This window comes from Topomyia yanbarensis, chromosome 2 (genome assembly GCF_030247195.1).
Source record: "Topomyia yanbarensis strain Yona2022 chromosome 2, ASM3024719v1, whole genome shotgun sequence".
Lineage (NCBI taxonomy): Eukaryota > Metazoa > Arthropoda > Insecta > Diptera > Culicidae > Topomyia > Topomyia yanbarensis.
The window spans coordinates 46,190,048-46,214,612 of NC_080671.1; the positions used below are offsets into that span (position 1 = coordinate 46,190,048).

General features: G+C 37.8%; 1 protein-coding gene across 2 annotated transcripts in view; it reads left to right on the top strand.

The window, feature by feature from the left end:
• The first annotated feature begins 4,939 nt into the window (after window positions 1-4,939).
• Window positions 4,940-24,565, top strand: part of LOC131684270 (serine-rich adhesin for platelets) — a 231,697-nt gene continuing 212,071 nt past the window's right edge. For both annotated transcript variants that reach the window (XM_058966983.1, XM_058966984.1), the window contains exons 1-2: window positions 4,940-5,830; window positions 19,716-21,027. The gene's annotated coding sequence lies outside the window, so the exon portion shown is untranslated. The remainder of the gene's footprint in view (window positions 5,831-19,715; window positions 21,028-24,565) is intronic.

Consider the following 24,565-nt stretch of genomic DNA (forward strand, 5'->3'; position numbering starts at 1 on the left):
TCTAATTTTCATAACTTTCCCTACCCAGTAATCTCTAGCTAATTGAATATGGTTAAAATATTCTCTTTATAAGGTCAGTTACATTTATATGTATTATCGCGAATAACAATTAAAAAAGTCACTTCCTGATTTGATTTGCATATTATACTTTACATATAAAAGAACTAACACCGACTCTGTTTTATAGATTAAAGTGCCTAGTTTCACTCTATTAGGGAGGGTGCTTCACTAATTCATGAATGCGAAACGTACAGCTGTGCTGTAGATCTCAATAGCTGGTATATGCGAGAAACCGAAAATATGGAGATTCAATTTCTGAGAATTAACTGACTTTAGGAAGAACTCACATCAGCATATTTGCGATCTTTAGAAAACAGATCAGCGACATGAATGGCAGATCCCGGCTGACAAAGATATCACGAATATGGACACTGAGTGATCTAGCTCGGATATTTAAGGAATCTTATGACCAAACAACATGCTCGATGTCTTGGTAACTCTTGCCATACACGCATATTTCACTATCAGTGATTCTAATATGAAAGAGATGTGCACTGTGCAACGAACGTAGATGATGTATTCTATGCAGAACGTGTAATCTGAATGTGAGAGAAACACACATCCCAGAATTCGATTTCGGGCAATAAACAAACAACGCTACTGTATTCGTTCCACGTTGATAATACAAGTGTTTGCGGCTGAACCGAAACACAGCTCCCATACTCAGTTACAGAGAATATAGTTATTTGATACAATCTTTTTAAGTTTCATAGGTAAACACCCTGCCAAGATCAAATTAATGCGCGAATAAAATTAATTCCTTGCTGACATTTAGTCTAACGATATCGGATCCGGATGTATCTTTTTCAAATGCATTATGAATCGAACTACCCTTCAGGTACTTACTTCTATCCTTTATTAGAAGTTGAAGTTGAGCTCGACTATGCTTCATTGAAAACCAGCTCAATTTCGTTCTTGGAGAACTCGATACGCGAATTTACAGCCAGAGTTCAACAATGTTCAAAGATACCTTGCATGGTTTTTCGCAAATCTGTAGCTCTGTGATAGAAACCACGGCTTATGGAAACAACAATTTATACAAATAGTTATTTAAAATTGTACAAACTTATACGAATAGTTACTTAGAACTAACGGTGAAGTTTATTCGAGATAACAATTGCTAAAGAATCGTATGGTCCTTTATTGGCCACGAATACACAAACCAGTTGCTCTTTATTGCGTATGTTAGTTGAATTTTCGCCGAAAGCAGCGTAGGAAAATCATTCGTACCCTTCCCGTTGCGAAAGGCAAATTGAATTTTGATAACAAGCCGTTTACCTTCATCCAATTGTCTGGGTGTAGTGTAATGCAATCGACCGATACGAATTGTGGTCGAATGCTGGTTATATATGAATAACAATCAATGTTACATGTCTCCTGTCGCGTGGACCAATGCCTTTCTGCAGAAATCAGTTGTATGAATTCAACCATCGACTCTTTGTCGGATCAACAGATACTTCAAAAATTGAGTTTGATTCTGTCAAGACCATTATTTTCGCATGACACTAGCGCATCTGGGAATTCATCGTTAAATGTGAGTGAATTATGTAATTCCTCGGAGACATGTCACGCACAAGTTTCTGCATATAAACGGAGTACTGACATACCTTTCTAAAGTTTATCTCGTCTAACTACTTCGTGTGCTCGAAAAAAAACTTGTTTGAAGAAATCCAATCATCGTTTCGTTGGCATGACGATTCTTGCCTAAGGCTATGTTCCAATTTTGAGCGAAAAAGGCTCACCTATTTCTCGAGTGCGGGATCTGCACCAAAGACATCCAGATTCACAACTGAACAGAACTGTAGTTGTTTTCTTTTCCTGCAAACTAGCTACTTACCCGGTTATTTGTAGTCTGCTGTACTTTATAAGCCTTGCATGTTTGCATACCAGTTGATAATCAATTTCCGTCAACGACCGCACCTCATATCTGAATAGAGCAACAGGAAGTATCAGCGATATGTATGAAAAGAGTTTTGTGTGTGTCCATAGGCTGCGGGACTTTAGTTGAATACGTAAATCGTAGAAGATGCCATTTGCAGCAGCAATCCGCTTTTTTCCCACGACTGTCACTAATGTCACTAGTCTTCCAACATATATGAACTCGTCGACAACCTGTTGCCGCGTCAATTTTTATCTCGGAACTAACACCGTGCTGGCGATCTGGTTCTCTATCAACTACAATTTATTTTATTTTGCCAGAGTTTATGCTCAGACCGATATTGGCAGCCTCTCTTTTAAAAGGCAAAAAAGCCTCTTTCACTGCTCTACGGTTGACTACAATGGTGTCTAAGTCACCCTGAAACCAAGAAGTATGCGGGATCTTTTAATAATAGTTGTGTTCCTTTCGCACAGCTGTTCTTGGCATCGCATTTCAATCACTCTTCAACAATAAATCAGAAAGTGCATTGCTCAGCTTCAGTACAGCAAGCGTCATAGACGAGTCGGATGTTTAATAACCAAAGATGTAGCTGGTTTTTAACCTAAACTATTCAATATGTCGGGAAGTCAAGTTCAAGCATTATCTGGGACCACAGCTGATTTTATTGCACTGAATCATGGACTACCTTGAATTCCACAAACATATGATATGTTCACAAGTTGTATTCCCAAAATATAAAGTTAGTCTTCTAAAGAGCAATTATTAAAATCGAAAGCCCTTTACCTAGTTGTATTGGTTCGTATTTATGTAAAAAATTCAATATTGAATTTCCGTATATAAATATAGATAGATAACTCAATACAGATATCCTAACAACTTCTTCGAACATGTTCAAAGTTTTAAGAGTTGGTTTCAGTAACTGCACAAATTTGAACAAGATTTTCTGGTTCCACAAAATATCCCAATGTTTGTTTCAGCTTCAGTCTTCTGTCCTATAATACTAATCCGATTTTCTCGATGCGAATAATCTGTTGAGTTTATCGGTGATCTGTCACACTAACGCAAGAAACAAAATTAAGTTCAGTTACTGGGTCCGATAACATTTTATGAATTTGTTTATCATCGAAGAAATTATTCACGTTTTCAACCCAGAGTTAATATTGACTCAAAGGTACCAATAGTATTCCCCATTTTCTTTCATAAGAGAAAGCCCTCATCGTCCATTATAGGAAATCGCGTTGCTCTGTACTTCAAATGAACGAACTATACGAACTTTAATTTAAATGTTCTAAATTGAATACCGGTCAAATTTTGCAGAAATTTATTCAGGATTCTTGTGTATTCCTACTCAAATTCATCAACCGATTACGATTCGTGCCACTTCGGAATTCAAAACATGCATGATAGTCTATTTGATGTCATGAAATCGAATACGTATTATTTTTACTAAACTTCCGTAGAATTCTGAAGAAATTTTGAAAATTCCGTAGAATTCCGTGGATCCGTAGAAAGGACAGAAATCCGTAGATCTACGGGAAAATCCGTAGGGTTGGCCACCCTGGTGGTAGCTCTGTTGGGTTACATCACGGCAAAGTTCTAAGAGCAAAGCGGAGGAATCTTGCTTGTACTGCTTCAATTCTGTTAGTCCAAATGCTCGTATAAGGACACCAAATGGCTGCGGAAGCTTCCAGAACAGACCGAACAAGTGAAAAATACAATGCCCGCAGACAATCTGGATCAGTAAACTCGTTGGCGATTCTTATTGTGAAGCCATGTTTATAAGCAATTTCTGTCAAAAATCGTTACAATCACCAATTACAACGATTGACTCCCTCGATAGTTTATAAATTAGTTCTTAAGATTTGTTTAGCTCTTTATTCACATGACAAGTAGGCAAAAGAATATTATATCTTAATAATAATTAACCGAATCATGTAAACAATAGCGATGAAAAGCCACCACTTGTGGCTGAACAGTGTTCAGTGAACACGCAATATATTAAATTAGAAATGTCGTGTAAACTAAGCAATATAATCAAATACAAAAAAAATAAAAAAGATAAACCAAATTTTAAAAAAAAGTTTTTTATATTAACCGCTTACGTCAATTTTTTTTTACCAATAATAATTATATTCTGTTGTGAATTTGTTAGGACTTTATGAGTCATAATTTTAGACAACCGCCCTGGCTTTGTTTGATGAAACTAGCTGCGACAACACAGTACGGTGGTAGACCAAATGTATCAAACGACAGTCAAGCGCCACCATGCCGATCATTTAGTGTCAGCTTTCAACGACGGTTGATAGCTGTTACTAAAACGAACTGGAATCAAGTGAATCTGCAAACTACGGAATTGCCTTGCGATAGAGCTTGAGTGCAAAGTGAACTCGGAAAACGTTTTCTTAACAGTATACAACGTAAAATATTTCCTTGATAGTGTACTAGCAACTATCTAGCGGTTTAGTACATAAGACCTCCATGTACATCAAAAAGTAGATATGAATCAGAAGAAAAAAGCGTTTATTTTTGACATTTTCGCGAATACGTTTAAAACGTCATGAGCTCAACTAAACCTCCCATCGATCATCAGGTCACGTATTTTACAACCAGGCGCCTCAAATCCCTAGACGACCTGTTTTGCAGGATTTTCCGTTTATGAAAAAACCACGTGTGAAGGTCAACAAATCTTTTAACCTATATTTTCGAGGGAAAAGTCCGCTCTCCAGAATGCGCCCAACAAATTCACCACCCATTGCCGCGAGATGCGAGCGCGACTGATCTCCGGCGGTGTGCTGCTGTCCGTGAAAAATTATCAACAATAACAACAACAACAACAATAGGGTACCGGAGATCGGGAGAGCACCTGTTGAGAGTGCAGACTCCCCGGATCCTGGTGCGCAGACTCACCGCCTGACCGTCTGTTGATTCTGCTGGTGGCCAGGTCCAAACGTTCGGCTGTTCGGCAGCGACCTCAGTTTCTTTAGAATTTTTGTACGAAGCGCATCATCAGTTTACGTTTTCTGCAATTTCACACCATATAGCACATACATTAAATATTCAAAAAGTTTCAATTGGCTGGCGCGGGGCGGCATAAAGTGTACATGCAATGGAGCAGCCACTGGCCGAATAGGTGCGTTTTTGTGGGCGGTTGGAGAAACGGCTACCCCTGCCAAGTGCTGTGTGTGTGTCTTGTGCGGAGATTTGCTATATTCAGGATTTACAGACACGCCAGATTGGCAGTTCAGATTCCGGCATTGATGTACTTTTTTTTCGAAATTTGTATGGCTAATCAATTACAGTGAACCAGCGCGTGTTCGGGAGTAGATGGAAGGAAAAACCCAGCAGGAGAAAAGAACAGTTGGGTGGTGGATGCTCCTCTGTAAGAAGCAAATTTAATCGATTAACGCACATTGGCTCAAGTTGAATTTGCTGGTTTCGTGTTCGATGGCTGAGAAGCAAATTTGGATCAAGTTTTTCGTAGCACAAGAAGCAGTCAATAGAAATTCCCCCGGCTAAGTGAACAGCGTGTGGTCGGCTGTGTATGTATTTGGAAGCAAATGTGCTGTTTTCCGGCAAATTTTGGTTACGAGTTTATCGAATAATTAGCGAGTTTTGTCTGGTGATTGGAATCGATGGTGTGCGAAAGCTATAGTGAATCGTTTCCAAATGTTGTGAAATGTAGGTGATAATCGAAGGAAGGAAGAAATGATCGAATACCTGTGAATTGATACAGAACATGATGAAAAGTTACTTGGTAGTTGAAAAACAAATTCCCAATAATTGATAACGAGTCCAGTGAATTGAAAGCAGATTTCAAACAGGGATTAAACAATCATTAATCTTAAGGATCGACATCACGTTTTCAACCTAAATTTGGAGTACACTATTCAGGTCATTATTTTTGTAACTTGCTTTGCTACATTACAGTATAAAAACAATTTTACTATTCCTGTTCTACAAAGACGCAATTTATACCCAGGTCAAGCCTTCGCACCTTCCATGAAAAAGTTATGTGCTCCGTCCGCACCATACTACCAAACCAGAAGCAAAATATATGCAGTAACTGTTGCATTCGCCAGGCTTGTAGTTAATCCGACAAAAAATTAACGAAAATTTGTACCGAGAAACGAGTGTCAAGTTGAGGCAAAAAAACGGAACATTTGCCTGAAGCATATTTTCGCATGAGAAAAGTGGGCGGTGGGTGGCTTTTTGTTCGCATCAGAGCGAGGCGATCAAACGGAACGGGAGCGGGCGAGCGATAAGGACAGTCTGATTACGGTAGCGTGGGAGATTCTCGTAGTCTCGGAGCAAAAGCGCAAATAGTGTGCGTGGTGTGGTGAAAACCGTCATGTGGAAAGGCACTGGAAGGAGTGAATTTTCGTTCGTACCTGTAGCGTTTCACTCGGCCGCCACCCATGCCGAAAGAAACCTGGGCCACCTGGTTCAACATCCTTGGAAGCTTTTTGATAGTGGTATGATTGTACGAAAAGTATACGTTTGTTTGAATGTTTCATATGGATTTTCTGCCAGCCTCTGTTGATGAAGAGCGCAAAGTTATTGTTTAGCATGGCCATTAAGTGGTTGAGTTTGTGGTACTAGAGGTTTAGTCAATTAGGAAACGAATTTAAAATGTATTTTGATGTTTAATATTTCTGTTTCAACGCGTGTGAGAAGGGTCGAGGGCTTGTTCTGTTTAATAATTCAATCGACCATGCGTTCCTGTGGCTTTCCAAATAATGGAAACGCGTGGTGTTTTTGTTCTTTCTAGCGGTTTACAAAATCACAATGGCCTTTGTTGGATTTCATGTCCGTACTCTAGACTACTAGACACGTTCATCACATGTAAAACAGATGAGCAAAGGCAATATGTTAAACACAGGAAATTTATCTGATTGACTGTCATATATAAGGTTGAGTGCAAATAACATGATTTTTTATTTGAGTTCGTGGGGTTTTCATGTGACATCCAAAGCCAAATCATAAATTTTTATTTGACCTTCACAAAATTTAGCTTCGTTTCACACACGAAAAAATCCGCTCAGGAACAAATAATCAAGATCTCGAGTGCTGAATGATTTACAAAAATCGTGACCAAGTTCCTGAAATAATAAATAATAATCCTTCTATTCATAAAACTATTTGTGTTTACAAAAAACTTGTTCGCGCGAAAAATATACCTAGCATTACGTTCCATTGTCTTGTTGGATTGTTGTGGTTTTTCTCTGCACATGTTTAGTTTCTGTTATGATTCTTGTTCATAACTTGGGGATACACTCGGTTTATCAACTAAAAGAACCAAAATTTAAACGGTGTTCATAATCCCAGAAGCTATGTCGTGATTTTCGTAATTTCTCATTACGTTACCGTGATATTTTATTCATGAATTTATTATCTGATTTTTGTCGCAGGTTAGCGTGATTTAGGTTCATGATTTTAGCACCTTATTCACGATTTTAGCAGTTTATATTCACGTTATCATGATATTTTATTCGAATCGGATTTTCCTGGTAGAGTAGTGCGATTTATGTTCTTGACTTCAGGAGATTTGTCACGGTTTTCATGATTTATATGCACGTTACTGTAATATTTTATTTTTGAGCTCACTTTAAAATTTAACAAGTGGAGTAATGTGACTCATGCTCATGATGTAAGCAGTCTTGTTATGATACATCTTTTAAATAATACAAGTGCTCAAGATAGATCTAAAAATCGAGCACTTGTAAGCTATTTCACTTTCACGAATAATGTAATAGAAATAATATACTTGGAATCATGAACTAGTTCACGAATACATAAAAAATAGTGCACTATTTCACGGGCATGCATGGTCAGGCATTACTATTATACTAGAAATTATGAACAAGATTACGAATTAATGAAAATTATTTCATGATTTTATGAACGAGCACGAATGGAGAATTGTAGCAAATATTCTAGAAATTATTAATTCGTTCACGAAAAAATGAATATTTTATGAATTTGTGAACTATTTCATCACCACGAATAGTGATTTGTGGCCATTCTACTAGGAATGATGAACCAGTTCACGAATACATCAATAATATGTTATTTCACTAGCACGAATGGTGAATCGTGACTAATTATCTAGGAATCATGAACAGTTCACGTATACATTAATATTTTATGGTTTGTGAACTATTTCATGAGCACGGATATTGAATCGTGACTAATATATTTGGAATCATAAACTAGTTCACGATGATTGAATTCATGGGTAATATTCCGAGTTTCGTGAAACAGTTCGCGAGAAAATATGTTTCAATTTTGTGAACCATGAAAACCGGATCTAATTGACAACCATGAAAACCAGATCTAATTCACCACCACAAAAACCATGACCATTCACGCTGTATAGTCGGACTCTGAATAATGTTCCTAAATCTATGAATAAAATCGTGACTGAAGTTCACAAAACAAAAACAAATATCTCCACTAACAAAAGCGTTTTGTAAGCGTTACTGAAGGGAAATTGAACATATTTATAAATCACGTGACTTTCGTTCATGGTCCTGTTTACGTAACGTAAAAACGTATTTGTTCCAGAATTCATGGCTCCTTGTACACGGATTTGGAAACAATTTTTTCAGTGCAGAGTTTATAACAATTATTTTGCGTGTAGAACAATTAGTTTAATGTGTATTGTGACATTTTCAGAAAATAGTCCAATCGACGGTAAGTTGTGTTTTGAATCATTATAACAAACGTTCGACCGTCAATAGAAAGGATACTACATGACAAGATTGTCACGGATTTTAATACTTATTTGAAGGCAGGGGTCCGGCAGCCCCCTGCCTTCAAATAAGTATTCAAATTGCTCAAATTGCTTCACTGCTCGTTATAAGTTCGACGATCCTGAAGAAATTAGGAAGTAGAACAAGTCTAAGTTTGCCAAAAGCACATGATATGGCGGGCAATCTGCTCGTGTAGAAAGTGGAGCAACCCATTCGTGACAATGGCAAGTGTACTTGAAGGAATGCCTACACAAGTGGGAATATACACTTGTTAGGTCTCACGATGGCTCAATGCTACAAGGTTGACTTTGTACCAAATCTTAATCCCCCTAACGCACCGGAATTGCGGCCAATGGAGAAATACTGCGTGAAACAAGTTGGCCCAAACGTCGTACAAGACCTTATTAGCAGTGTTGAGACACTTTGGTTTCTAATATTCACCAATTTGAGATCTACGTGAATTTATGAAAGTGGTTAACAAAATATTCAAAAAGAAATGATTATTTTCCTGTTTTACCGTACCGCATGATGAACTTGCATACAAGCACTTCAATAGATCCAATCCCTACAGTTCTTCTCAATACACATTTCATTGGACGAACTAAAGACGAGGCTTGCGGAATCGACTTAAATAAACAATGGACATATATAATTGCATTATTTTGCACACACTAGCGGCGAGGGAAAAATGATTCTTTGAAACATTTTTCACGAGGTTTAGGCTGTTTCAGGGCATTATTCTCAAAGGGTTATGCTGTTAAATTTTAAGATGAGTGATGCTCGCCCTTGTGATTGACACCCTCCATCAGAGTCTGTACAGTCATTTCCGTTTCGTCCTTTGCCTCTCTTTTGGTCTTCCGAAGTTGTCGCTATACCATGGCCCAACAGGTTCCGATCGGACGAAGTTCAGAACTGTTGTGAGTTCATGTCTTTAGTAAAAAACATAGAATTAGCAGCAAACTACTCCTGCATGGTTTGGGAGTAGTGACACGAAGCCAATCCAGGCCAAATCGACGATTTTTTGTCATGCTGTCTCAATCTTGACAAAAGCTGTTTTTGAAGGTACTGAGTTTTGTAAATCTCGTCGTTTTTGGTACCTTTGGCCATGAATGATTCACTACTTGCATATGACCTGCCAAATCAGGTGCCTCGAAGCACGCTCTTCTGATTCAACTATTTTTGAAGAGCATGACGCTTGTATTCAAGAGTTATGTAATTTAGCTGGATGCGTTAATATCATAATCACACTGGGACTGAAATCTCCCTTTTCGTTATGACTCTGCCGTCGCCGCTTTTAACGCTACGTCTGAGCAGGAACTAATAATCACAAACTGAATTCGTGGTTCCGGAATTCATCAGATTTTCGATTTTTGCAATTCCAACGGAAGGTTACTTGACTTGGCATTCCACAGTGGTCCAAAATTGAAAAAAGACGCTCATAAATGTTTCCTGGCTTCCAGATACATTTTTGAGCTTTGGTGTCCACAGAATTTTTTTATTGATTTTTCTTATTTTTTATTTTTAGAGGTTTTAACCTTATGGTCATTCGTCTCTTTTCGCGTTAGAAAAATCTTTTTAGAAAAATATCCATCCCTATGGGCGGGGTTGGTAATCGAACCCATGTGAGCTGCGTACAGGGCAATCGATTTACCAACTATGCTATGCCTGCCCCCTAGAATTTGTTTACGTATATTTTGAGATATACACCTTAATTTAAAAAAAAAATTTACCTTTCTCATACACAGTGTGTCTAAAACCATTATTAACAAAAAATGACTATAAATTTGGCATACGGCATTCGAAAGATACAGTATCCAAGCATCTTATCAGTGAATTTCAAAATGATACATCGAGAGATTCGAGAGAAATGGCGATTTGAAGTTTTATGACACGTTTCATAAGGTTACCAGCAAACACCCACGGGTTTGGTCCTATCTTTATAAACAAAAAATATTTGTCTACTTAGTAATCAAGGATATTCGCTGCAAGTTTGAAAATATTTCATTGACAGAATCGAAAGTTATAACGATTTGAATGCGGTATGCGGTCATAGATGGGTTTTCTACCAGATTTCAAGCATGAAGCCATGTTTGTCCATTGACTATTTAGATCGTTTATACGTGTCGCTGTTTTAAAGAAAAAAAAACCATTTAATTGCACAAATATAATGCTCAAAAGGTGTTATTTATATGCTGCACTGAAAAAATATGAAAATAGGGTTGTCTACCCAACGTTAACTATAACATGTAAATTAAAAAGTTTGAATGAAAGTTGGAATGTGTACTTAAAATGGCCATATCTCAGTAGTTTGTTGACTGACTAATTATTTTTTCATTACTTAACTGGTAGACGTTTTATCAACAATTTTCTTTCAGAAGAATTTAAAATAGAGCTGCCTACCTCTACTTTTATTCTTTCCAAGTTTAATAAAATAAGTGAAGCGCGTCTCTAGTTGGATGCATTAAGTGCTCTACCATCGAAGCAGTGAATCTTTAATGTATTACCAATTTGATATTGTAGATTTTTGTTGTGTACGGCTGTTTCTAGCGAGTAACCAAATTTTTCCTGGAACACTAATTTTAACGCCAAAATTTCACAAAAGTTCTTAGTAATGGTTAAAACAAAGGTTTGCATTGGTTAGGAAATGCTTTTGAAAAAAACGTAATATCTACTTCGCTTGATTAGTATTTTATCAATATTTGCCAACATTCATGTCTGATTAAATTAAACAATAATTTTAATGAAGACGTACTTTTCAAAACCCTTAGCACTAGGATCGGAAAACTAGCCCTGAAATTCTTACCAAAAAGTGGGCACAGTCCCTTATGTAGAGCATCAACTTAGAATTTTAATTTCAAACTGTCATGAATTTACCGGTCGCAGCGAAGAATTATCTGTTCTGAAAGCACGACAAAACATCATTCCATATTTGTAACCTCTATTATTACATCGCCATCATGGCAAACATATCGACCCTACCGTTCCATGTATCGTACCTACTGTAAACCAAGATCCCTGATGTTTGAATATTAAAATCGCAGAGAAGCAGCAAAATGATGATGCGATGAAGTGAAGCACTTGATTAAAAATTTAAATATGTATGTTATACAATGTTCTGTCAGTTATCAAGCAATTTACATTGTACATTGCTTCCACCATCCTCAGTTATGTGCTTACTTTTGGATCAGCTTGAACTGAAAAAAAGCAATGAAAATCATTTTCCACTGTAAAACATAAGGAAAAGGTAACTTTTTTCGCATTCCGTATTTTTTGGTAGCGGTATGCGTAAATCCGGCTTGGGCTACAAGAAGAAGGGGTATGAAACCATAAATATTTCAACGACTTTGGAAGAAAAAAGTAAAAAAAAATGTTTTTTTTGTAGGAGACGAACCACTGCAACCATTTTATTTAGATCTATTCTGGTATATCCCTTCCTTGATTTAAGTATACTATCTTCTTTGACTATTGATGAACGATTGTCGTTATTGAGATACACACTCTTCCCAGTTAGGCACACCACTTCGAATGAAGTTTATTACCTGTTCGGGATTTGCATTACAAATATCAAAAGGCTCCAATGTTCCTTTACCGATGATTTTTAGTATGCGTTGTATCAATGCAGTGCATTCACAGAGCAGATGCTATGATGTTTCATTATCAGATCCGCAGACTCGGTATGTATTATTTGTAAGCTTGCCAATTTTCTTGAGATGATATTTACTCGGACAGTATTCGGCAAATAGTCCAATTATGATGCATAGCTCTTTTTTGTTCAGTCTAAGCAACTCCAGGCTTTTTTATCTCGTTGGGTGAGCAAAATCTTTTACTTTTGGTATGAAATAATTCAATACAGGTCCTTTTGGGTGCGGTTTGTTTAACACTGCACACTGTGTTAGTTTAAAGATCCTAAGTTTGTCCGAAAGTTTAAAACTCTTTGAAGTGGAGGTTTGTTTTTAAATTAGTTTAAAACTAGCAATCTTGTAGCTTTTTAGTAATACTAAGGGGACTATTGACACATTCTTTCGTGACACTAGAACGATTTGACGAATCTTCATTCGACAAATATGTTATATCATCAAAACTTATTACAGATTCGGAACGTAGACAAAATTTCAATCAACATAAACTGAATATACTGGAAAAAGATTGTTTTATGACCGATAATGTAACGTGACTTTACAACGCGTCACAAATTAGAACTTTGAACATATTTTATTAAAAGTCAAATCATCAAATTCTAGTATACTCAGTTTATGTTGATTGAATCTTCCGTGATTTTTTTTACTTTCCGAATCTGTAATAAGTTATGATGTAGGCGTTCATTTGATAAAGTTATAACATATTTGTCGAATGAAGATTCGTCAACTCGTTATAAACGTTAAATGATATGTCATAAGCTAGGAGTCCACAAGAATATCTAAATGTTTCACTTTTAAATTCTGCCGTCTCCTCTGAATACCCTGAGCGCACTGAAAACTTTAAACCCGTTTTACTCGAAATTACTTTTTTGAGCTATTCGGAAATGTAAATCGAACAATCCATTTTCAAATGATTTGAAAGTATATTAAAAATTTCTCCAGCGACATACTTTATTTTATTTCATTATTGTTTTTTTAACCCTAAAAAAGGCAAAGGGTCTCAAAGGCCCCGCTAGATACAGTTCCTTAGTTTAAATGACCTTGTACTTTAAAATACATATGATCGAGTGTTTTCGTGCTTTCGATTCTTCGATTTTCAGTACATTTTTCGATATTTTCGGCAAAAAAAATCGTTGTTTTATTTTTATTTTGCGATACCGACAGTGTAGTCGATTTCCATATAATAATCCAATATTCGTATATTTTCCCAAGTTTTCATTGCAAACATCGAAAAATACTATATACGGAATAACTCAAAATCTACTGGACCAGTCGTTCCAAAATTTGCAGTTTTTCTTCACACCAGTCCTCAGGCTTTATATGTGCTTTCAATGTCAACACGGTTTTTATACCTGGTACAGTTCATGCTTCATGCGCCAGCGCCATTCTTCAGTTTCTACTGTGTCGCCGAGTGTAGAACGTGGAATTCTTCTCTCAAATACACGAAGCACTCGATAGTCTGCATCAAGGCCATACAGAGAAACAGGGAGTATCAGTGATTTGTATAGAGCAAGCGTTGTGCACATCTGTAAGCTACGGGATTTTAGCTGATAACGTTAACCGTGGAAATTCCTATTCGTAGCCACAACACGCCTTTTTGCGTCGTGGCTAACATTGTTTCCAAATGTCACTAGTGCTAGTAGATGTAGGAATTCGTTGACAACTTCGTTCCATATCCCATCGATTTCTACCTCGGCAACAGTATCGTTCGGATTGCCTCGCTCTCTACCAGCTACCATGTACTTTACTTTATCTCTTTAAGTTTATAGTTGGTCCGATTCACGCAGCCAAAAGACACTGCTCTACGATCAAAGCTATTAGATGTCGATGTTTTCTGCGAAACCATGATTCACCCATCCAGTGTCATACGAATCAGCTTAATCAGTTTGTTCAAAAACCATGTTTAGGCATTATCTGCTACATTTCGTTTCGCTCAACTGAATCGTACGCCACTTTGAAATCTACAAACAGATGGTGATTCCCCACGTTGTATTCCCGAAATAAATCCAGAATTTGTCGCAGGGTGTACATTTTGTCCATCGCTGGCCATCTTGTTCAAAACGCGCTTTTGTTTTGTGAAATTTGTGTATCTAAAAAAAATATTTGCGTTTTTGTTATTTTAGACAAAAGCTTGTAATCCAAGCAAAAACTTAAGGGGTGACATATCCTTTTATTTTTCAAAAAATCAAAAAAAAATTATTACGTTATCTTATCCTAGGGAATATTTTCTCAAATTTTTATAAAGATCCGAGAAATAGATCGAAAGTTACAGCGCTCCAAGCACGCTTTATCTTCCAAGAGCATTGGTAACTTGAAATTTTAAATTCGATTATCTCGAAATGTCGTTTTCCCAAAAATGGTTTTTGGCAAAACCACTCAACCGATTTTCATATTTTTTTTTCAATTGATCGTGATTAATTTTTCTCGTACCTTAACGATTTTTTTTTTCAGGCTTAAATTTTTGTTTTGTGGATGAGAATTTTTTTAATACAATTTTTAGGACCAAAAACAGCGATTTTTAAGAAAAACGTTACCGAATGCAGAAAAAAAATATTATTTATTCAAATAAACGTTAAAGTACGAGGAACACTCGAGGAATACTAATGGAATTTTTGAAGTTTTGGGATTTTAGTTGATCTATTGGTCTTCAATCGTGATCACCGCAAACCTCTTAAATAAAAAAGGGTTTCGGGAAAAAAGCCACAACTCCGCCAATTATCAATATATCAGCCGACAGGAAACTGGAGACTGACACGAATGAGGGCGATTTTGGTTTTCACTTTAACTTTCCTCCTTTACCGCATCCAGACATAACAAGGGTATGTGTGATGTAGTCAGCATGAATGTAACACACGAATTATGCCGCACCCTATACGAGCCCCGGCTTTGTACTCGGCTCAGTTTACGTTAGAAGTCAACTGGGCTGGCCATCGAACGAAATCAGTTTACTTCCAATTTCTATCGTCAATGAGGTGGAGCTTCGAACAATAACTGTTCAAGATTTGCGACTCGGTGCATGTAATTAGCAGGAACCAGTTGGGAATGACCTTTAGTCTGATGATTTGAAATTAGTTTTTCCCGTGTGTGTATGCGAATTTCGAAAAAAAAATTAAATTGAATGCTTGGTTGATGGTTATGAACTGGCTTCGGGCGGCTGTTATAAAATTCGGTTTATCGTTGTGTATGCTACTTTCTAATAATCAGAAATGAAAACAATTGCCTCTGCTAGTAATTGGTAACGATACAAACTGATTCATCCACCAGCCGTGTACAGCTCACAAATATTTTCTTCTCGGTATTGTATAGCCTTTTGAGGAGACGCCTTGTACGTTTGAAGCAGCTCAACGCGATAGATAATGAAACAAATCGGTAGTATACCTATATTCAACACTTCTAATTATTTGAATGTTCGGTTGGTACACCATATTGACAGCTCTTGCAGAGATGAGCTGAAAACTTTTACCATTTCCGAGTAGAGTTCGAAAGATTTTCGTTAATAATGCATGTTTAGGTGCGCATTTTACTTCAGCTAAGACAACTGATCTAGATGAAATTTTTATGTTTAAGGTGGGTTTAGATCTTCATACTTGAGGATATACAATTGCGCGCGGTGATTGTTACAGTCAGCATTCAGATCCCAAGCCATCTTAGTGACCGGACGCGTTTCTGGAATAAAGTTTCTCCGTAATAGAAATCTCCATTAATTCCCAATAAAATGAGTTTCAATTTATAGCAAATAAATTAATTTCGTGGAAGAAGAGTTTCTACCGTTTGTGATATGCGGTTTTGGTGAAATATTCGGTGGTTTATTGTTTATTTGTTTATTTGTTTATGTTTATTACCTTCACCAACAAGCCCCTTGGCCCCAATGGTGGTTGCTTAAACTAATTACATTTTAAAATTGACAACATTTTCGCTTTTATAGCATTCCGCGTCCGGTTGAAGTCGAAGGCCGTCGCCACACTGTTAAAAATTCGTTGGAGTCCGGTTACAGCGCTCTGGCAACCATAGTTGGTTCTCCTGAACGGAACTCGCAGAAGGGAGTTATTACGTAGAGCTCGAACGCGGGCTTGAAGATCCAGACGTCCGAGGATTGTAGGGCAATCCACTCTGGCAGAGAGTAAGTCCGAGACGAACAGGGCTCGAGAGCAGTCCCTCCGAATGCTGAGTGTATCGAGGTGTATAAGCTGGCAACGGTTTTCATAGCTCGGCAGCTGAAATCTGTTTCGCCATGGGAGATGACGAAGGGCGAAGCGTATGAACCTGCGTTGGACAGCCTCGATTCTGTCAATCCCGTTCTGGTAGTACGGATTCCAAACAGCTGAACAATATTCTAACGTTGAGCGGACCAACGCGCAGTAAAGCGATTTAAGACAATATACGTCCCTGAAGTTTTTCGCTATTCGGAAGATGAACCCAAGCTGTCGTGATGCCTTATCCACGATGTATGACGTATGTGGTTTGAATGTTAATGCCGAATCCATGATGACTCCGAGATCTTTGATGTGAGAGTGTCTTGGAATGCTCGAGCCGAAGAAATGGTAGTTAAACTGAGTCGGTTGGCGTTTCCGCGTGAACGTAACGATTGAGCATTTGCTAGGGTTTAAAACCATTCTGTTTTGATCACACCACGTGCTAAAGCTGTCCAGATCCCTCTGAAGAAGCTCGGCATCGGTTTTATCCCGTATTTGTTGAAAAATTTTCATGTCGTCGGCGAAAGAAAGGCGGGGTCCTTGTAATGTGAAATTGACGTCATTAAAGTAGAGGAGGAATATTACTGGACCGAGATGGCTTCCTTGTGGTATGCCGGATGTAGCGAAGAATGGTGCAGATAGACAGTCCTTAATGCTGATTTGGAGTTGCTTTCCATCGAGGTAGGAACGAAACCAGCGCAGAAGTTGTCCATGAATGCCGAGTTTGTCCAGCTTCGCTATTGCGATATCATGGTTGATTTTGTCGAAGGCCGCAGATAGATCCATATAAATAGCATCGGTTTGCAATCCGTCAGCGAATCCATCCATTACATATGTTGTGAACGAGAGCAGGTTTGTCGTTGTCGATCGTTTAGGCATGAAACCGTGTTGGTGATCTGCAATGTAGTGTTTGCAGTGAAAGAAAATAGGATCTAACACAACCAGCTCGAACAGTTTTGATACAGCACTTAAACACGAGATTCCCCGATAATTGTCAATGTTCGATTTGTTTCCTTTTTTATGAACTGGAAACATGTGCGCTGCTTTCCAGCAGGAAGGGAATGTACCAGTAGTGAGTGATAGCTCGAAGACTCGCCGAAGTGGTTCAAGAAGCCCGCTGATGCACTTTTTGACAAAAATCGAGGGAACACCATCTGGACCTGGGGAACAAGATGCTTTCAGTTTGGCATTTGCTGCAAGAATGGCAGCATTATCGACACAAATTCGGTTGATGGTTCGTCCTAGAGAAGGAGTTAAATTAGCGGCGGCAGCGACTTGTTGTGGTGGCAAGCGCTCGTTGGAAAAAACGCTTGAAAATTTGTCGGAGAACAGTTGGCAAATTTCCTTAGTGTCGGTGCCTAAAACTCCATTAAACGACATACAAGATGGCAAACCGGATTCCTTTCGCTGCTCGTTAACATACTTCCAGAACGACTTGGGCTTGGATTTCAGTTGACGCTCGACGTTTCGCTGGTGTCTAAAAAAGGCGCGTCTGCTTTGTTGTTTGTATTCGTGGTTGAGTTGAAAGTAGTGATTTCGTAATGCAAGTGTCTTATGCTTCGAGAATTTTTTAAATGCAGCTCGTTTGGCAGATTTTAAACGTCTTAGGACGGTTGATTGCCAGGGAGGGTGTTCATCGGTACTAATTGTTCGTTTTGGTACATGGCGGTCGATAAGGTAGTTAAGAATACTAGAAAACGTCATCGCTGCTTCGTTCGCGTCGTCATTGTTAATATTTTCGTCCCAGTTTATATCCAACAGCGTGCCAACGATGCTGTCGTAGTCAGCGTTTTTAAAATCGTAGACGATAGAGCTTGAGACGTCTTCAAAATTCACTCCTAAGTTACCAGCGAATACAAGATGTAGTGGGGGATGATGACGCACCTGCTTGACTAAAGGAGTCGGTGCAGTGCAGCAGTACGGAGCGCAGTCCCGGGCACTTACAAAGCAGAGGTCCAATGTACGTCCATTCTCGTTGGTGACATTATTAATTTGCCGAAGAGTTGCGCTGCTGTAGTTGTCCAAAATACAACTGGCATTGTTAATAAGCGCGGATTTTTCGATATCCAATCGTAGAAAACCATTACTTGCTTGGCACCACGTCAAGCCAGGTAAGTTGAAGTCGCCCAGTATAACGATATCATCAGACGGGGCGGCGATCGAGGCGATAAAAGAAACGGAGGAAAGATGTACATCGATCAGGCTGGAATCACGAATTCTGTCAGGTGGAAAATACACAACACACAGGAACAATTGTTCGATACATTTTCGGATATAATCGGTGTCTGCGAGTAGCATATAGGACCGAGCTCGGTTTCCGACAACGCTGGCCACTAGACGTAACAATGCATGTCATACATACTCTAAAATTTACTATAGCATTGATGAACATATTTTCGTCAAAATGGCGAAGAAATTTATTAAATATATGCAGTACAGCAAAAGATATAATGATTCCAAAAATTTACACGACTTTCTTTCCGAAATTTTGAAAAGGAGCCCCTATATTGAAAGGTATGTCGTTAGTCACGATAAAAAAGTTTCATCGTATTTCTAAGGGGATTAAAAACTTTTTTCCATCATATTTCAACAGAAATCGATAAATGTCCATTTGAAGCAATAAACTTCATTGCATAGGGTGGTGATTTTATCCTGTTTTCCATTTTGCAGTTTCATTTAGCGTGGTTCGCATAGCTACGGAACATCTCATAAATTAGTTTTCAAGTGAGATAGTGACGATTTATCTGTTAAGGGTAGGTAAATAAGTTTTTATTGCTGTTAGCTGCGTATTTCTAGATTACAAATTGAAAAGCTCCGACTCCCTATCTCAATTAAAAAAATCGTCTGCTTTCCCATAGCATACGCACATTGATATAATGGCGCTCTTTCTATCACAAAAATAATAAGGTGGCCACGAAACTATTCATTTGACCCATATGAATATTCTTATGAGTGTACATACAGCAGAAGAGATCGGGTATGTACTCCAAGGAAAGGATTAATAAGACCACTCGATATCAATCATTAGTTTATTAAACAGTCTCCCTTACTTATCTCGTGTCTACAGAAAATTGATTATTTTTATACACACATACAAACACTTTGCTAAGCTTCTTTCGTGCTAACCGAAATTTAAGGCAACAAAAAGTTTCTCATCCAAAACTCTCATCTTTTTATCCATCCATCCCTTTAGGCACTCCACCAGCAAACCAATGGAAAGAAGAAGAATACAAACCTAATGAAGTCTCAACATTTGCAACGGAAATAGTTGAAAGCGTGGTAGATATAAACATACTGTGCCATTTCGAGCCCATGCTCAGGCTCAGGCTGTACACACCAAGCGCCACGTGTGCTGATGTACGTGTCTACACTGTAGCTCCATAGTCCTCAGCAGGAGGTGAGGTGCTAAAGCTATAAAAAAGGTGCACCAATACACGGCTAGGGTAGATGAAACATCTTTGTAGCACGTCCGGAACGGGTAAATCCACGTCCGAGCGCAGGTGAGTCCTTGTCATCCCACCAGGTGAAAGGATCAGCGAACCGCGGCAAAACCGTGCGATATACTTGAAAGGATAGCCTGCCATCTGCTGGTAGCCGGAGGGTATGGGTCTTCAAGGTGCACACTATGTAGTTGACTCTGACACTGGGTGTGCCTGGTGCCGGTAGTTTCCTGCTACACATACAACACACATACAAACGCAAAAATTGAGGCGATAAATCTTTGAGATTTCCATCATAAATTACACCTACTGCTTGCTGTGCGGCGTATCTGCTTCAAAGGCATCATGTGTTCAAGTGACATAAGCGCGTAAAACAGTGGTGTAACCAACTCTGCCGGAATAGAGCAACCTTACGGTGAAGAATGGAAAAGTGTCGTGATGTAAGGGGAGTGTATTAGAAAAGAGTTTTTGTCGTTAGTATCATGGTTGGTTTTACACGTCTTTCAGCCAAAGTACAAATCTAATAGTGGTGGCAACGGGAAACACTAGCAAAGATTTCAAAAGAACGAAAGCTCGTAAAAACAACAGCCAATGACATAAAAGACACATTTGTGACTTCATCCGACATTTTTCTGGTTCCGGCGAGCAGCAGATAATGGAGCGCCAGTGTTGGTAGAAAAGTTGTGTGAAACTTTAACAAGGAGTGAGCAAGTGAAAAAAAAAGTTGCACTGAATGAAAAATAGTGAACGACAAGCGAAAAAGGAAATCCACCAGTTGAATTTTGTTTCAAAACAAACGGAATGTAAGGGGTAGTTGTGTGGAAGTGTTTTCAGTTTGAAGAACGGAAGCAAAAGTTATTCTGCGATTTGAAACCTAGGCAAAACGGGTGCGGTGTTTGAATACAGCAAAGTGAAAGTAGAAGAAACATTGCACATTAAGAGATCCTCACCAGCGGCAACTTCCCTGTGGCATGTGAAAATGATGATGAAGGGTACGCCTCAGCATCGTAATGAGTGAAGCTACATCGGAGCAGCGCATTCATCATACATAGGATTTTATAGCAGGTTTTTATACTTGTTTCTTTCTTTCATATGTATCTAAACGTCATTTGCTGTGGACACATAAAATATTGCAACTGTGTAGCCGTAATGAATAATACAGCATCAGGGAGATTTGTAAGCGAAAGCGCAGAAGTAAATTTGCCGATGCGCCATTAGAACAATTTATGAGTGGTAATGGTAACTTTTTATCTCTAATGATTTAAAGTTTTTACTGTTCGAAGACGAAAAAACGGTCGCGCTGGTTGTATACCAGGTCTTTGATGTAAATTGCCGCGTTATAATTGAGAGTTTAGTAATGGAGACCGAGGATGGTTGAAACTTTTTTTTGCTACATAATTTGACAAAAACTGTCATTCGATGATTGCTTATTTTTAAATTTCTTATTTCTGTTTATTCTTTATCAAATTACAACATACTAACTGGTCAAATCAATAACAAAGCATCAATATATTGCTTTTTGTAACAGTATTCTCTCTGTTTCAACTCTCCTCATACCGAGGTAAGTTGAAACAGTAATGAATGTGAGTTGAAACAAGTAACCAATCATTTTAAATATTATTAAAACGTTTTCTAAAGCATCAAATGTTAGACTTGTGTCATTTTTATTCGTTCGCACTAATATAATTCCTTGGAATGACATGCATTCTTTTCATTATTTGTCACAGTGTATATCTACGTATAATCTGACACTTGTTTGGAAAATTAATGTTAGATTTTGGTTACAAACACAGGAATTTCTGCAATTATACCAACAGTAATGACAGTAGGATACTTTACCTAACCACTAATTAACTATAACTGTAAAATCAAGAAATTTGATACCCATTTTTCATATATTTAGTTATGTATTATTTTGCAATCACTTCCCCTAGAACATTCTGTATTCATTAACATGGTTGATATTACCAGTGATACTATTTATGGCTACAAGTGATACGGGTTAATGAAAGTTATAATTTGATATCCATGTTGGGGAATTAGTGAACTGAAGTGATTGCATTACTGCCAAGGGTGAGTTTTATTCAATTAAAATAATTAAATTTTCATATATATTTCTTGTCTTGAGATATTGTTATAACTGATAAAATCAATCAATTACTTTTCCATGCAATTGGATCATTGTAAATATTCTAGGATAATTATATTGTGCATCGGAAGTACCAATGGAGCAGCTTACAGCACTGCGCTAAAAGCATCTAAATCAAAACAGGTTTTCTATCCATGTAGGATAAATACTTTTTCCTTTTCTGACTAGTTGACCGAGAGACACGCCGGAATTAATGAACAAAAAGTTATTTTGCGGACAAAAATGATTTCGTTTAAGAAATGCTGTTGGTTGAAAATTCGATCACATTCTTAGAAAATTTTCCTAAAACTCTCAACTCTAATTCTACCGCCCAACATGAATACAGTTATTGCGAAGAAATTGAGCCATTGAACAATATTGGCTGTAAATTTGCCCCAATAATGCATTGAAACTCCATTGCAGCATTTAGAATGCAATTAAGTTCTATATTAGCATCAAAATGCATACAAGCACAACCAAAATATACTATATCGCTTGCTCTGAATACGTATATAAAACATGTATGCTTGACATATGCATTTAATGCCATTATAGAGCGAATATAAAACCAATGTAATGCTATCGTAATGGTGAGTTTATTTGTTATGCAACTCCTTTTGAAGATTATATTCGGCACACTTGCGGTGAAGGACGAGGCAAGGTACCTCTGTTCGAGACTTATTAAAGGTAATTTTCATAAAACATTATTCATATCGTGGAAGTACGAAATTTCGTTAAGAATATTCATTGCAAGAAGGGAGTCAATTACGATTCTAAACAGTATAATAATATTTTTCCTTTTTTGTTCACCATACCAAAAAGGAGACATTTGAAATCGTTCAGAAAGCATTGCGGAAAATTACAGCCAATTGAAGCTTTCTAATCGCCTGAGTAGTGCTAATACCGGGCTATAAAACATGACATTTGTATACTGGTACTATATCAGGTAATGAAAATGTAAAAAATAGGCATTCTCATACTATTTTCAAAAAAAAAACAAATGCAATGCGGGATGCCACGTTATAATAAAATGATTTCATTTTGTGTACAGTTATTCGGGATCGATGATCAAAACAAGACGCTAGTTACGAAAGCGAATCTTTTCTAAAAACTACTTAACAAAACCACATTTTACTAATGATGAGTCAACGTTTTTAACGATTCTTTGGCACCCCTAACCCCAAGCATCAAAATCAGTCGTAATGCTATTTTGGGTTGCCAAATTTCCACTGTTCTCCAACATATCCGGAATTTTTGACACATATGGATAGCCCTTGTCATGGAACATTTTCGTTCTTAATATTAAATTAACCGAGTTGAAATCTTGTGGTATCTAAACACATCTAAAAACTTGGGATTATCCTTGAGTGTAACAATTTTTAGAACCTATTCGAGAACAGTGGAGTTAGGGCGATTCAAATTAGTGTGTTGAAGCTTGACACCCTGCATAACTTTTTATGGCTTGGAATTAGGAATGTTAATTCGCTCTCAACACATTTGGTAATCCTAATTGTTCCATAATTTACACAAATTTGGGAACAAACGTGGAAAGTTAATGACTAAACAAAACATTATGTTTATGGAATGTAATAGAACCGTAATCTCAATTAATTTGTTATTCTAGAATGAATTACGTCTCACAATTAATGTAATTCAACAAAGCAAAACCAAACTAACCGCAACTTCACAGACTAACCGGAAAAATAAAAAGCAGAACATGTACCAAACTCTCCAACTCATCACTTGCTCGGCAGCAATGTTTCACAGCGTATAGAACAGAAACCCAACTGTAAACAAACAACCTGAAAAGTCCCGGCACAGTTTGGATGGGTATTACTCAACCAACTAGTCGTCGAACTCGTTTGTTTTGGCAAGTAAAGCTACAATCCTCACCACACCGATATCATCCCGTTTCGGGATGATTTTCACTTGAACAAACTTTCCTGCTAGCAACAGTTCCGTAACTGGCTCTGAGTTTGAACGATACGGACGAGCGGAACAATGCTGATCCCAATGTGAAACTCGCACTGGCCAGGTTCCTGGCACTGACTTGGGTTCCTGGAAGCAATAAAGCACTGAATTTCATGGCAGCATTTACCTGCGTCAAAATTCATGCTCGACAGTGGATAAAGTCAAGAAAATCGTATCGCTTGCGGTTTAATGAACACATCCGCAGAACACATCGGCAGCGACGGGCAATCTCGGCAGGAAGATAATCTGTCCATCGTTAGGGTGGTAAACGTCTACGTTAGTGAAATGCGCTGTAAGATGATGAAGGGTAACCCTTCATCTGTCAATATTTTTCTAAGATTGATAACAGTAATTTCCAAGTTTTATAACCAAAAACTTGCATAATTGTTCCATGTCCTATGGGATTTTCTATATACATGGGACAAATATGCATAGAACGGCAGTAAACTACTACCCAAGTAGCAATTTTTGTTTCAACGACTATTTCATAACCAATTGGTAACA